This window comes from Acomys minous (assembly GCF_964271855.1).
Source record: "Acomys minous genome assembly, chromosome: 7".
Taxonomy (NCBI): domain Eukaryota; kingdom Metazoa; phylum Chordata; class Mammalia; order Rodentia; family Muridae; genus Acomys; species Acomys minous.
In genome coordinates this window covers 81,439,926-81,452,345 of record NC_140488.1, presented here as the reverse complement: position 1 = coordinate 81,452,345, position 12,420 = coordinate 81,439,926, and the positions used below count along the sequence as shown (strand labels likewise).

Genomic DNA, 12,420 nt, shown 5'->3' with positions numbered 1-12,420 from the left:
ACATCAGGCAAGAAAATGAAGACCATTACAAAGCTAGCTAGAAGATGGCTGTACAAAGTTTAAAAGGTGGGGAATAAACTTAGAAAGTAGAAGTGCCTCATGACATATTTATTAACTTTTCTCTTGAACGGTAAATCATTTTTAAAAAGAAAAAGAATGACAAAACCAATATGAGGTGAGGATCTGTGACATATTTACTTTATAATATTCCACATAACTTACTTAGTCTAGCCTATTTAGGTGGCCAACCGCACGATTCCTTGGCTTGATAGCATAAGCCGTTTGGTAACGCGCTTTCAACCTTTACTGATACATAATTCTCATACAATTCATCCATTTATAGTGACCATGCAATGCGTTGGCATTTAGTATTATCTGCAAGTTGTACACCGCTTATCACAATCAACATTTTTATCATTGTAAAAGAAACCCCACACTATTCTAAGTCATTCCTCTCTGCCCAGTCCTTGGCGACCGCCCTTCTCTCCTCTTCTGATTTACCATTCTGGACATAGTAAATAAACGGAATCCTGTAATATGTGGTCTGTTGTGACTTCTTTCTTTCCTTCAGCATAGTGTTTGTGATGGTTAGTTCTGTCAACTCGACATAATCGAGGATCACCTGCAAAAGGAGTCTCAACAAGAGACACTGGTCTAAAGTCGAGTCGGATTATATTAACTCAGGTGGGAAGACCTGGCCAATTTGAGAAGTACCATTCCCTAGGAAGGGGATTCTAAACTAAGAGTGGAGAAAGCAAGTGAACCACTAGCATGCAGGCATTGATTCACCGTTCTTTGATGTTGATTGTGGATGTAAGTGTACCCATCCTATCAAGGGCCTTCCACTATGGATTCCATGCCATGATGGGCTATATATAACCTGGAATTTAGAGCCAAATAAACCCTTTCTCCCCTAAGTTGCTTTTGTCAGGGCAACTTATTGTAGCAAGGAAAAGAAACTAAGACAGTATTTTCAAGGGTCATCTATGTTATAACATGAACCAGTATTCCATTCCATATATTTAAACTTCATAATATAAAAAAATTTTAAGTAATAGCCACTGTACAAATATATCACATTTTCTTTACCCACTTATCAGCTGATAAGACATTTGAGATGTTTCCACTGTTTGGTTATTAGGAATAATACTGCTATGAATATTCATGTCTAAGCTTTTGTGTGAACATGCTTTTGTTTCTCATGTACCTAAGAATGCTGAACTATATGGTAACTCCATTTAAACAGTTGAGAACTGTCTGATTATTTATCAGAACAAGACTTTTTAGTTTCACCTTTACAATTTCCAAAAGTGAGATTTACAAATTACTTTAAGATGTTTCATGGGTACATTTGCAATGTTCTCAGAAAAGACAGAAATGGAGATAAATAAGCTCTAGAAAACTTAAATGTTAAAATTTGACATTAATACCTTAATACAAAGGTAAGAACAGGGTATGTTCAAATTCTACGTTCATTTTTCTTCTACTGCTATCAAATCAGAAATTTATATTCTAATTATCTAATATTATTTGTCCAAACATTAAAAACTCACATCTCATTAAGCTTTTAGAATTAAGCACAAAATACAGAGAAATCAGACTAATTCTGACAAGATACAATAAAAGTAAAAAACAAAAAGGAAATAGCAGTAAGAGCAGAAAATAATTTTACAAGAATTAAAAGTGTGAAAATAGACACTAAAGTGGAAGTTAAATTTGCAAAAATTTTCCCTAGGACATAATAAACCTCATCAATTATATGTAAAGTATTCTGGAGAGAGAGAGAGAGAGAGAGAGAGAGAGAGAGAGAGAGAGAGAGAGAGAGAGAGAGAGAGAGAACGAACATGAATATGAATCAAGAAGCAGCTCTTTTGCTCTGGCTAGTCTACCAAACAATGCTACATCTCCACCTAGTGACGTGATAGCACAAAAGCTGACCACGAACTTTTAAGACCCCAAATACTGAAATTTACAATGCTTTCCTATCAATATACAAAGTTAATGTACCACAACTCCTAAAGATATATAATAATGTTTAAATATTGAAATTCTGTTCACTATAAAACAGTGATAGAAACTAGCCCAATTCAATGTTCTAATTAGCCATGGCATTAGAATCACCATTACTATGAGGACAATAACACTGAAAACATACTAAGAGTCCAAATAAAAACAGCCAGCTTCAAACTTAGTGTGGCTCCAAAGACCACATGTGAAAAAGAATACTTTAGATTCATTATACTATGCAGTGGATCAATGCTTTAACTAAGAATTATCTCATTACTCTTGAAAATCCCAAGACACTGCAATGTAAACTCTCACACACCGGCCAAGAGAATGTTGAGAATATTACTAATAAAATATATATTAACATGCATAAATCCTCATAGGATACTAAGATGCTTTGGATAAAACACATATACAGTAAGCATGGGAGTAAGGGTTGTAACTCTGTAGTAGAGTGCCTGCCTAGTATATGAAAGGCCTCCATTCAATCCCAAACAGCATAAAAACAAAAAATAAAGCATTTGCTAAATGGAACAATCCTCTCTGGCCAATACTAAAGTTTTCAGTATTCAGTAAATTGTGCCAACAGAAGGTGTTCCTTTTAGTTAGATTGGAGGTTAGAGTCCCAGAGTATTAATGTGAATTAGCAAATTTAAGGAGTGTAAACTATTACTTACTAGTGTTTTGGATAAGGTCGAGTGTAAAAATAGTTCACATTATGAAATAATCCCCTGGAAATTCTGAGGCAGTATCTCTATTTTGAAGCCTAGGGACAGACTTTTTTTTTTAAATCAGCATGTAGGCCAGGTGTGGTGGCACATGCCTTTAATGCCACCACTCAGGGTTAGAAGGCAGAAGCAGAGCTGGGCATGGTGGCTCATGCCTTTAATCCCAGCACTTGAAAGGCAGAAGCAGGTATATCTCTGTGAGGCCAGCCTGGTCTACAAAGTGAGTCCAGGACAGCCAAGGCTACACAGAGAAACTCTGCCTTGAAAAACCAAAACAAACAAACAAACAAACAAACAAAAACCCAAAAAAGAAGAAGGAGGAGGAGGAGGCAGAAGCAGGTGGATCTCTTGAGTTGGGAGGCCAGCCTAGTCTACATAGTGATTTCCAGGCTAGCCAAGTAATTTTGGAGGGAATCTACATTCAATTGCTTGAAAATTCAAGGCTATGTCATATTTCTCTTCCATGACATAAATGATCACAAAGCTACTGGGAGTTTGGTAAAACTAAAATGGGGCATTTTTTACCTAAGTAATTTAACATAAATTACAACCTCTTTTTTTAAAATCCCAACAACTAAAATTCATCTACTAGTTTGGAAACTTCTTTTCATTTAGAGTTTTTGTAAGCTCTTCTTATAGTAAGTTCTCTAATGAAAATTTCCTATTTTAAAATTAGAAATCAAAATTTTGAAAAGATATTGCCAAACTATTTTTTTTTACCTGTACTATATTTCAACTAGTATTTACTGCTAACCTTAAAAAGGAAACATGGGAAATTGTCATTGTGAGTACACATAAGTGATAGTCATTGCATTAAGAATGGTTGCAATGGGGGCTGGAGAGAAGGATCAGAGGTTAAGAGCACTGGCTGCTCTTCCAGAGGTCCTGAGTTCAATTCCCAGCAACCACATACATGTAGTTCACAACTATCTATAATGAGATCTGGTGCCCTCTCCTGGCATACAGGTGTACATGCAGGCAAAACACTGTATACATAATCAATAAATAAATCTTTTTAAAAGAGAATGGTTGCAACGGTAACTGATTATTTCCAGCAGAGCCATCATTAGTCATGAAACAGGTCTCAGAAATACAATAGGAAATGCTAACAGATTATGGAGGTTAGTTGATTAGACTTGTCTACTCCAAAACTTCTATATAACTCTTACATCAACTATCAGATTTTATACTTAACCCATTGGATCACTCATTTGCACACATAAGGAGCTAGAATTGGAATATTGGAATTTTTAAACTAAACATGTCATAGACAATAACTAAGTCTAACATAATAAAAAATCTTACAAACTCAAATTTAAAATTCCCTTCAGAAAAAAAGTACACATAAAGAGCCATAAAAGATTGCAAAGTCATAAAACACCATTTTTATTTATCTTTTATGTGTGTTTGTCTATGTGTGTACATGCATGGTAAGCACTTTTATCCACTGAACAATCTCTCTGGCTCTGATTTTTTTATTTATTATTTTATGTGAGTGGGTGTTTTGCATGTATGTCCAGTGTGCATACCATGCGCATGCAGTACCAATAGAGGCTAGAAGAGGGCACCAGATCCTCTGAAATGAGAGTTACAAATGGTTGCTAGCTACCATGTGGGCAATAAGAATTGAGCCCACTGGGCTGGAGAGATGGCTCAGTGGTTAAGAGGTCCTGAGTTCAATTCCCAGCACCTACAGGATGGCTCAAAATCATCTGTATTATGATTCAATGCCCTCTTCTGGTGTACATGAAGACAGAGTACTCATATAATAAATAAATAAATAAATAAATAAATAAATAAATAAATAAATAAATAATCCACAGCCTCTGGAGCAGTCAGTGCTTTAAACTGCTAAGCCATTCTTCCAGCCTCAAGATTCTTTTCTTTTCTTTTCTTTCTTTCTTTCTTTTTCTTTCTTTTTTTTTTTTAAACAAAAACACACCAGTATTTTAATGTGGTAATAAAAAATGGTAATCAAAACAACAGAAGAAGATGTTTTCAAACTACCTTGCCAAACCAAAGACACCAAAGCTTCCAATTAATGCCTTCTTAACAATGCACCATTTTATCAGTCATTTCCAGTTGGTAGTAGAACAATATTATATCCTGTTAGTACAATCTAAGTAGTTGTTTCCTCAACTATTTTAAATTAATCTTGGACTGGAGAGATGGCTCAGCAGTTCAGGGCTCTGGCTACTCTTCCAAAGGACCAGGACACAGCTTCAATCCAGCACCTATACAGCAGCTCATCACCATCAGTAACTCTAATTCCAGGAGATCCTGTACCCTCTTCTGGCCTCTGTGGGCACTAGCACTAATCCTCTGTGGGAACCAGCACTCCTCCTCTGTGGCACCAGCACTCATCCTCTGTGGGCACCAGCACTCCTCCTCTGTGGGCACCAGCACTAATCCTCTGTGGGCACCAGCACTCATCCTCTGTGGGCACCAGCACTCATCCTCTGTGGGCACCAGCACTCATCCTCTGTGGGCACCAGCACTCCTCCTCTGTGGGCACCAGCACTCCTCCTCTGTGGGCACCAGCACTCCTCCTCTGTGGGCACCAGCACTCATCCTCTGTGGCAACAGCACTCATCCTCTGTGGGCACCAGCACTCCTCCTCTGTGGGCACCAGCACTCATCCTCTGTGGGCACCAGCACTCCTCCTCTGTGGCACCAGCACTCATCCTCTGTGGGCACCAGCACTCATCCTCTGTGGGCACCAGCACTCATCCTCTGTGGGCACCAGCACTCCTCCTCTGTGGCACCAGCACTCATCCTCTGTGGGCACCAGCACTCATCCTCTGTGAGCACCAGCACTCATCCTCTGTGGGCACCAGCACTCATCCTCTGTGGCACCAGCACTCCTCCTCTGTGGGCACCAGCACTCATCCTCTGTGGGCACCAGCACTCATCCTCTGTGGGCACCAGCACTCCTCCTCTGTGGGCACCAGCACTCCTCCTCTGTGGGCACCAGCACTCCTCCTCTGTGGGCACCAGCACTAATCCTCTGTGGGAACCAGCACTCATCCTCTGTGGGCACCAGCACTCATCCTCTGTGAGCACCAGCACTCATCCTCTGTGGGCACCAGCACTCATCCTCTGTGGCACCAGCACTCATCCTCTGTGGGCACCAGCACTCCTCCTCTGTGGGCACCAGCACTCCTCCTCTGTGGGCACCAGCACTCATCCTCTGTGGCACCAGCACTCATCCTCTGTGGGCACAAGCACTCATCCTCTGTGGGCACCAGCACTCATCCTCTGTGGGCACCAGCACTCATCCTCTGTGGCACCAGCACTCATCCTCTGTGGGCACCAGCACTCCTCCTCTGTGGGCACCAGCACTCATCCTCTGTGGGCACCAGCACTCATCCTCTGTGGGCACCAGCACTCATCCTCTGTGGCACCAGCACTCCTCCTCTGTGACACCAGCACTCCTCCTCTGTGGGCACCAGCACTCCTCCTCTGTGACACCAGCACTCATCCTCTGTGACACCAGCACTCATCCTCTGTGGGCACCAGCACTCATCCTCTGTGGGCACCAGCACTCCTCCTCTGTGGGCACCAGCACTCATCCTCTGTGGGCACCAGCACTCCTCCTCTGTGGCACCAGCACTCCTCCTCTGTGGGCACCAGCACTCATCCTATGTGGACACCAGCACTCCTCCTCTGTGGCACCAGCACTCATACTCTGTGGCACCAGCACTCATCCTCTGTGGGCACCAGCACTCCTCCTCTGTGGGCACCAGCACTCCTCCTCTGTGGGCACCAGCACTCCTCCTCTGTGGGCACAAGCACTCATCCTCTGTGACACCAGCACTCCTCCTCTGTGGGCACCAGCACTCCTCCTCTGTGACACCAGCACTCCTCCTCTGTGACACCAGCACTCCTCCTCTGTGACACCAGCACTCCTCCTCTGTGGGCACCAGCACTCCTCCTCTGTGGGCACCAGCACTCCTCCTCTGTGGGCACCAGCACTCATCCTCTGTGGCACCAGCACTCCTCCTCTGTGGGCACCAGCACTCCTCCTCTGTGGGCACCTGCACTCATCCTCTGTGGGCACCAGCACTCATCCTCTGTGTGCACCTGCACTCATCCTATGTGGGCACCAGCACTCATCCTCTGTGGGCACCAGCACTCATCCTCTGTGGGCACCAGCACTCATCCTCTGTGGGCACCAGCACTCATCCTCTGTGGGCACCAGCACTCCTCCTCTGTGGGCAACAGCACTCATCCTCTGTGGCACTAGCACTCCTCCTCTGTGGGCACCAGCACTCATCCTCTGTGGCACCAGCACTCCTCCTCTGTGGGCACCAGCACTCATCCTCTGTGGCACCAGCACTCCTCCTCTGTGGGCACCAGCACTCATCCTCTGTGGCACCAGCACTCCTCCTCTGTGGGCACCAGCACTCCTCCTCTGTGGGCACCTGCACTCATCCTCTGTGGGCACCAGCACTCATCCTCTGTGTGCACCTGCACTCATCCTATGTGGGCACCAGCACTCATCCTCTGTGGGCACCTGCACTCATCCTCTGTGGGCACCAGCACTCATCCTCTGTGGGTACCAGCACACCTCCTCTGTGGGCACCAGCACTCATCCTCTGTGGGCACCAGCACTCATCCTCTGTGGGCACCAGCACTCCTCCTCTGTGGGCACCAGCACTCATCCTCTGTGGGCACCAGCACTCATCCTCTGTGGGCACCAGCACTCATCCTCTGTGGGCACCAGCACTTATCCTCTGTGGGCACCAGCCCTCCTCCTCTGTGGGCACCAGCACTCATCCTCTGTGGGCACCAGCACTCCTCCTCTGTGGGCAACAGCACTCATCCTCTGTGGGCACCAGCACTCATCCTCTGTGGGCAACAGCACTCATCCTCTGTGGGCACCAGCACTCATCCTCTGTGGGCACCAGCACTCATCCTCTGTGGCACCAGCACTCATCCTCTGTGGGCACCAGCACTCATCCTCTGTGGGCACCAGCACTCATCCTCTGTGGGCACCAGCACTCATCCTCTGTGGCACCAGCACTCATCCTCTGTGGGCACCAGCACTCATCCTCTGTGGGCACCAGCACTCATCCTCTGTGGGCACCAGCACTCATCCTCTGTGGGCACCAGCACTCCTCCTCTGTGGCACCAGCACTACTCCTCTGTGGGCACCAGCACTCATCCTCTGTAGGCACCTGCACTCATCCTCTGTGGGCACCAGCACTCATCCTCTGTGGGCACCAGCACTCCTCCACGGTGGGCACCAGCACTCCTCCTCTGTGGGCACCAGCACTCCTCCTCTGTGGGCAACAGCACTCATCCTCTGTGGGCACCAGCACTCATCCTCTGTGGCACTAGCACTCCTCCTCTGTGGGCACCAGCACTCATCCTCTGTGGCACCAGCACTCATCCTCTGTGGCACCAGCACTCATCCTCTGTGGGCACCAGCACTCCTCCTCTGTGGCACTAGCACACCTCCTCTGTGGCACCAGCACTCATCCTCTGTGGGCACCAGCACTCATCCTCTGTGGGCACCAGCACTCATCCTCTGTGGGCACCAGCACTCATCCTCTGTGGGCACCAGCACTCCTCCTCTGTGGGCACCAGCACTCATCCTCTGTGGGCACCAGCACTCATCCTCTGTGGGCACCAGCACTCATCCTCTGTGGCACCAGCACTCCTCCTCTGTGACACCAGCACTCCTCCTCTGTGGGCACCAGCACTCCTCCTCTGTGACACCAGCACTCCTCCTCTGTGGGCACCAGCACTCCTCCTCTGTGACACCAGCACTCCTCCTCTGTGGGCACCAGCACTCATCCTCTGTGACACCAGCACTCATCCTCTGTGGGCACCAGCACTCCTCCTCTGTGGGCACCAGCACTCATCCTCTGTGGGCACCAGCACTCCTCCTCTGTGGCACCAGCACTCCTCCTCTGTGGGCACCAGCACTCATCCTATGTGGACACCAGCACTCCTCCTCTGTGGCACCAGCACTCATACTCTGTGGCACCAGCACTCCTCCTCTGTGACACCAGCACTCCTCCTCTGTGGGCACCAGCACTCCTCCTCTGTGGGCACCAGCACTCATCCTCTGTGGGCACCAGCACTCATCCTCTGTGGGCACCAGCACTCATCCTCTGTGGCACCAGCACTCATCCTCTGTGGGCACCAGCACTCCTCCTCTGTGGGCACCAGCACTCATCCTCTGTGGGCACCAGCACTCATCCTCTGTGGGCACCAGCACTCCTCCTCTGTGGGCACCAGCACTCCTCCTCTGTGGGCACCAGCACTCATCCTCTGTGGGCACCAGCACTCCTCCTCTGTGGGCACCAGCACTCCTCCTCTGTGGGCACCAGCACTCCTCCTCTGTGGGCACCAGCACTCCTCCTCTGTGGGCACCAGCACTCATCCTCTGTGGGCACCAGCACTCCTCCTCTGTGGGCACCAGCACTCCTCCTCTGTGGGCACCAGCACTCCTCCTCTGTGGGCACCAGCACTCATGCTCTGTGGGCACCAGCACTCATCCTCTGTGGGCACCAGCACTCCTCCTCTGTGGGCACCAGCACTCATCCTCTGTGGGCACCAGCACTCATCCTCTGTGGGTACCAGCACTCCTCCTCTGTGGCACCAGCACTCATCCTCTGTCGCACCAGCACTCCTCCTCTGTGGGCACCAGCACTCATCCTCTGTGGGCACCAGCACTCATCCTCTGTGGCACCAGCACTCATCCTCTGTGGCACCAGCACTCATCCTCTGTGGTCACCAGCACTCATCCTCTGTGACACCAGCACTCATCCTCTGTGGGCACCAGCACTCATCCTCTGTGGCACCAGCACTCATCCTCTGTGGCACCAGCACTCATCCTCTGTGGGCACCAGCACTCCTCTTCTGTGGGCACCAGTACTCATCCTCTGTGTTACCAGCACTCATCCTCTGTGGCACCAGCACTCATCCTCTGTGGCACCAGCACTCATCCTCTGTGGGCACCAGCACTCCTCCTCTGTGGGCACCAGCACTCATCCTCTGTGGCACCAGCACTCATCCTCTGTGGGCACCAGCACTCATCCTCTGTGGGCACCAGCACTCCTCCTCTGTGGGCACCAGCACTCATCCTCTGTGGCACCAGCACTCCTCCTCTGTGGCACTAGCACTCCTCCTCTGTGGGCACCAGCACTCCTCCTCTGTGGGCACCAGCACTCCTCCTCTGTGGGCACCAGCACTCATCCTCTGTGGGCACCAGCACTCCTCCTCTGTGGCACCAGCACTCCTCCACTGTGGGCACCAGCAGTCATCCTCTGTGGGCACCAGCACTCATCCTCTGTGGGCACCAGCACTCATCCTCTGTGGCACCAGCACTCCTCCTCTGTGACACCAGCACTCATCCTCTGTGGCACCAGCACTCCTCCTCTGTGGGCACCAGCACTCCTCCTCTATGGGCAACAGCACTCATCCTCTGTGGGCACCAGCACTCCTCCTCTGTGGGCATCAGCACTCATCCTCTGTGGGCACCAGCACTCCTCCTCTGTGGGCACCAGTACTCATCCTCTGTGTCACCAGCACTCATCCTCTGTGGCACCAGCACTCATCCTCTGTGTGCACCAGCACTCATCCTCTGTGGGCACCAGCACTCCTCCTCTGTGGCACCAGCACTCATCCTCTGTGGGCACCAGTACTCATCCTCTGTGGGCACCAGCACTCATCCTCTGTGGGCACCAGCACTCCTCCTCTGTGGGCACCAGTACTCATCCTCTGTGTCACCAGCACTCCTCCTCTGTGGGCACCAGCACTCATCCTCTGTGGGCACCAGCACTCATCCTCTGTGGCACCAGCACTCATCCTCTGTGGCACCAGCACTCATCCTCTGTGGTCACCAGCACTCATACTCTGTGACACCAGCACTCATCCTCTGTGACACCAGCACTCCTCCTCTGTGGGCACCAGCACTCCTCCTCTATGGGCAACAGCACTCATCCTCTGTGGGCACCAGCACTCCTCCTCTGTGGGCACCAGCACTCATCCTCTGTGGGCACCAGCACTCATCCTCTGTGGCACCAGCACTCATCCTCTGTGGCACCAGCACTCATCCTCTGTGGTCACCAGCACTCATCCTCTGTGACACCAGCACTCATCCTCTGTGACACCAGCACTCCTCCTCTGTGGGCACCAGCACTCCTCCTCTATGGGCAACAGCACTCATCCTCTGTGGGCACCAGCACTCCTCCTCTGTGGGCACCAGTACTCATCCTCGGTGTTACCAGCACTCATCCTCTGTGGCACCAGCACTCATCCTCTGTGGCACCAGCACTCCTCCTCTGTGGGCATCAGCACTCATCCTCTGTGGGCACCAGCACTCCTCCTCTGTGGGCACCAGTACTCATCCTCTGTGTTACCAGCACTCATCCTCTGTGGCACCAGCACTCATCCTCTGTGGGCACCAGCACTCCTCCTCTGTGGGCATCAGCACTCATCCTCTGTGGGCACCAGCACTCCTCCTCTGTGGGCACCAGTACTCATCCTCTGTGTCACCAGCACTCATCCTCTGTGGCACCAGCACTCATCCTCTGTGGCACCAGCACTCATCCTCTGTGGCACCAGCACTCATCCTCTGTGGCACCAGAACTCATCCTCTGTGGGCACCAGCACTCATCCTGTGTCGCACCAGCACTCCTCCTCTGTGGGCAACAGCACTCATCCTCTGTGGGCACCAGCACTCATCCTCTGTGGCACTAGCACTCATCCTCTGTGGGCACCAGCACTCATCCTCTGTGGCACCAGCACTCCTCCTCTCTGGCACTAGCACTCATCCTCTGTGGGCACCAGCACTCCTCCTCTGTGGGCACCAGCACTCATCCTCTGTGGGCACCAGCACTCCTCCTCTGTGGGCAACAGCACTCATCCTCTGTGGGCACCAGCACTCATCCTCTGTGGCATCAGCACTCATCCTCTGTGGGCACCAGCACTCCTCCTCTGTGGGCACCAGCACTCATCCTCTGTGAGCACCAGCACTCCTCCTCTGTGGGCACCAGCACTCATCCTCTGTGGCATCAGCACTCATCCTCTGTGGGCACCAGCACTCATCCTCTGTGAGCACCAGCACTCATCCTCTGTGGCACCAGCACTCATCCTCTGTGGGCACCAGTACTAATCCTCTGTGTCACCAGCACTCATCCTCTGTGGCACCAGCACTCATCCTCTGTGTGCACCAGCACTCATCCTCTGTGGGCACCAGCACTCCTCCTCTGTGGGCACCAGCACTCATCCTCTGTGACACCAGCACTCATCCTTTGTGGGCACCAGCACTCCTCCTCTGTGGGCACCAGCACTCCTCCTCTGTGGGCACCAGCACTCATCCTCTGTGGGCACCAGCACTCCTCCTCTGTGGGCACCAGCACTCATCCTCTGTGGCACCAGCACTCCTCCTCTGTGACACCAGCACTCATCCTCTGTGGCACCAGCACTCCTCCTCTGTGGGCACCAGCACTCCTCCTCTATGGGCAACAGCACTCATCCTCTGTGGGCACCAGCACTCCTCCTCTGTGGCACCAGCACTCATCCTCTGTGGCACCAGCACTCCTCCTCTGTGGGCACCAGCACTCATCCTCTGTGACACCAGCACTCATCCTCTGTGGGCACCAGCACTCATCCTCTGTGGGCACCAGCACTCCTCCTCTGTGGGCATCAGCACTCATCCTCTGTGGGC

At 50.5% G+C, this 12,420-nt stretch overlaps 1 protein-coding gene across 2 annotated transcripts in view; it reads right to left on the bottom strand.

The window, feature by feature from the left end:
- PDK3 (pyruvate dehydrogenase kinase 3) overlaps positions 1-12,420 on the bottom strand; it is a 91,910-nt gene that overhangs the window by 28,696 nt on the left and 50,794 nt on the right. The window lies entirely within an intron of this gene.